This window comes from Phoca vitulina, unplaced genomic scaffold (genome assembly GCF_004348235.1).
Source record: "Phoca vitulina isolate PV1807 unplaced genomic scaffold, GSC_HSeal_1.0 scaffold7, whole genome shotgun sequence".
NCBI lineage: Eukaryota > Metazoa > Chordata > Mammalia > Carnivora > Phocidae > Phoca > Phoca vitulina.
Window position 1 is genome coordinate 25,560,936 of NW_022589710.1, and position 3,320 is coordinate 25,564,255.

Genomic DNA, 3,320 nt, shown 5'->3' on the forward strand with positions numbered 1-3,320 from the left:
TCCTAGAAGAGAGAGAATGAATGCGTGTGCCAAGTGGTATCTTATCTTCCATAATAGGAAGCTGGCAGATAATATTTCAAATTGAAAAAGCAGTATACAAATATTATGAGACTGTTACTTGAAAATATGGAGGCAAATACTTTTCTTCTAGAACCACCTCAAGAACTGAAAGTGTTAGCATCTGGGGAGGGAAGAGGAAAGTGCTCTTTTTTTTGTTAGAGGCTTTAGAGATCTATTGCTTTAAAATTTTAAAAATTCTTTTTAAGAAAATAAAACTGATTTCAGTCACTAGCAAAGAACCCTGGGTTCCCAGAGACCATAAAGAGAAAAGGATCAGCACATGGAAGCAAGTGGGTTGGGGAGTCAGGCTTCCTTTTGAGGAGTGGGAACTGTTAAGTTTGTCTCCAATGAACACAGTGTGGGCATAAGCCCAGGAGGTAGAAGGGAAGAGGGAGGCTGTTCCTTTGGGCTTGGACTCTTCCTGACAACGCCTGCAGGCTATTCTGGGAGGTATTGGGCTATTAATGAAAAAGACTTCCCGCAGCCACATGGGAGTTTGTAGTGAAAGCACCAGAAGGTGGGATGAATCTCCCTTTCTCCCTGCACATTGGGACATGTGGGGTTGATGCCCAGTGAAAGTGATCTGGCTCCTGTTTCCTTGGTGAGAACAGTCAGCAGATGGGTGTCTGGTAACTCAAAGCCTTTGTTGAACCGGCCCAAGTCAATTGCTCCACCTGGCATGGGGTTGGGGCTTACTCAGGTTTCAGCAGCCCGCCTTGGGGGCGGGGGGCGGCTAAGACAAAAAAAAGTGGGCAGAAGATGGAACCTGAGGCTGGGCATGCGGAGGGAGTGGGTGGACACACAGACGATGTCAGCATCGGAGATGACTATAAGTAGGAGACTGTTGATCAGTCTATGCCCTCGGTCAAGTGTTCACAAACCTGAGTCTCAGAAGCTCCCAAGAAGCTTTTCTAAAAGATAGATTTATTTCCAGGCCTCACAGCCCACCAGCCCATCAGAACCTGCAGGGGTGAGGCCCAGGATTCGGCTGTGCCCGCTCATTCCTCTACCGCCCCCTGGAAACCCTGCTCTGCCGGTTGCAGACCATTCCAGACCACTCCTGCCCGGGGCCCCAAAGCAGTCCTCTCCTACTTTAGCTTTCTCTTCTTCCTTCTTTAGTAGCAATTCAGATGCAGTAGGAACTTTCTGAAACCCGGGGGTAAAACTCTGCTTTTTGCCAGGGGGGTCGACAGCGTCTGGCAGTTACAAATTCATGCTATAGAAGCGGGGGCTTCCTGGAAAGGGTGGGAGCAAAGCTCTCCTATAGATTGTTGCCACTTCTGTACCATCGTTCATCTTCAGTGAGAAACTCAGAAAGGCCCCTGAGGGGTTCAAACACAAACCGTTCTTTCCCCTTTGACAGCCTCCAAGGTCTGAGAAGTGTGGGCAGGCCCGGCCATTGCGCTTCTGCTCAGCACCAATAGAGGGCGCCCAAAATGACAATGCCGGAATGGGCTGGATTCAGTTATGGAAGATAGGAGCTCGGCTTTGGCAACCCAATTCGTCTTCTTACCCAGAACTGGCGAGATGGGATGGTATGAAGAGTGTGCTAGAGAGCAAAGGAAAGCTTCCTTCCCTCTAGAATGGGCAGGCTGTGATGGCTGGATTTTTTTTTTTTTTTAATCTGTGCCACCAGACATCACATTCAGGTTCTTGGGACCTCCAGATGATTCCCCCGTTGGATTTTGGTATTTGTAGTCACAAAGGCCTCCCCGACAGGGCCACACTAATCCAAAAGCTAAAATAAATCTTCTATGATGAAGGTTAATGGTAAACTTAGAAACTGAGCAACAGCAGAGACTTATCTTTAAGAATTGCACCAGGTTATAAATTTTAGGAGGGCAGAAACCAGGTCATTCTTGCTCACACCTGCATCCTCACCAACTAGTGTCACGTGACTCAAAAAAGTTGTTTGAAAAATGTTGAGTTAAGCAACAAGAGGAGGTTCGGTCGCTGTGGGCCAAGGTGCCGGGTGGACTTGGTTGAAACTACAAGAAAATACTCTCTACCTGGAATATTCCACCTCAGGTCCTTCTCTTCATTCCAACCTCAATTCCATGACCCCTCCTCAGAAAGTTCTTCCCTGAACACCCAACTGAAATTGGCCCCTCCATTGCATCTCTGCCCTATTACCCTATTTATTTCTTTAATAGTACCGGTCACAATCTCCAACTCTCTGATCCACTAATTCAATTATCATGCTGTCATTTCCTGCCTCCTACACCATAGTAGCTGCACTGTGAGGGACACAACATTGTGAATCTGGCTCACCCCTCCCAGCAGGCTCTTGGCTCAGAAGGTACTCTATGAATTTGAGTTGAATGAATAAAGTAACAATCAATTATGAGAAGAAGAAACCTCTCTCTATTCTAAAACACATTTTGTATTGATTCTGGAACTGGGCTGCATCTTACGACAGAGGAGCATATTTGATGCCGTTATTTCACTCCCACTTCCCCCTGAAAAGCTGTTAGGACATCAGGGTGCTCGTGTGGTAAATTTTGTCTTAGCACCAATGAAGGACAACAAACATTATCCTGAGCAGAGAGCTTAGCTGCCTCTAATCCAGAATGCTTTTTCAGAGCAATGAGGAGGAGGGAGGGACGTCAAAGAGGATGACATAAGGAAACCAGTGCCCAGAAATGATTAGAAGGAACACAGTGCATGAAGGACATCAGGAGAGGGTTGGGTCAGCGGCAGTGGTCTTCATCTGGGACCAGGGAGTAAGAATTTTCCTTCATCCTCAGCCTCCTTCATCCCCATCTTGGGTGGTTATTCACGTGGCCGGAGACCACACATCTGATGCCTCATCCCATGGCCTGCTTAAGTCCCGGGCTAGACACAAAGCCAAATCCCTCCACGTACGGACTGCCCTGGTTTGAACTGCTTAAAGCATTGTCTTGTCGAAGTGTGTTCCTGCACTACCTGCCTCAGAACCCTGAGTTCGCACACGATGCAGATTCTTGGGCCCAAACCCCCCACCCGGAGAGTCTGCCCCCAGAATCAGGCCCCAGGATAAGCACCGCCTCCCCCACCCCCACGTGATTCTTAGGTGAGTGGTTCTCCAACTTAATGGAAATGAGGGAATGATTCCCTCGCGGGCCTAACTCAACTCCGGGCAGCTTCTGTGACAAATGGGAAAGGAATCCACACGCAGTGCTGGACGCGCTTGGTTGGCTGAGTCTGGGTGCGCGGTCAGGCCGGCCGCCGGGCGGGAGACGGGGGGGGGGGGGGGGGGGGGGGGGGGGGGGGGGGGGGGG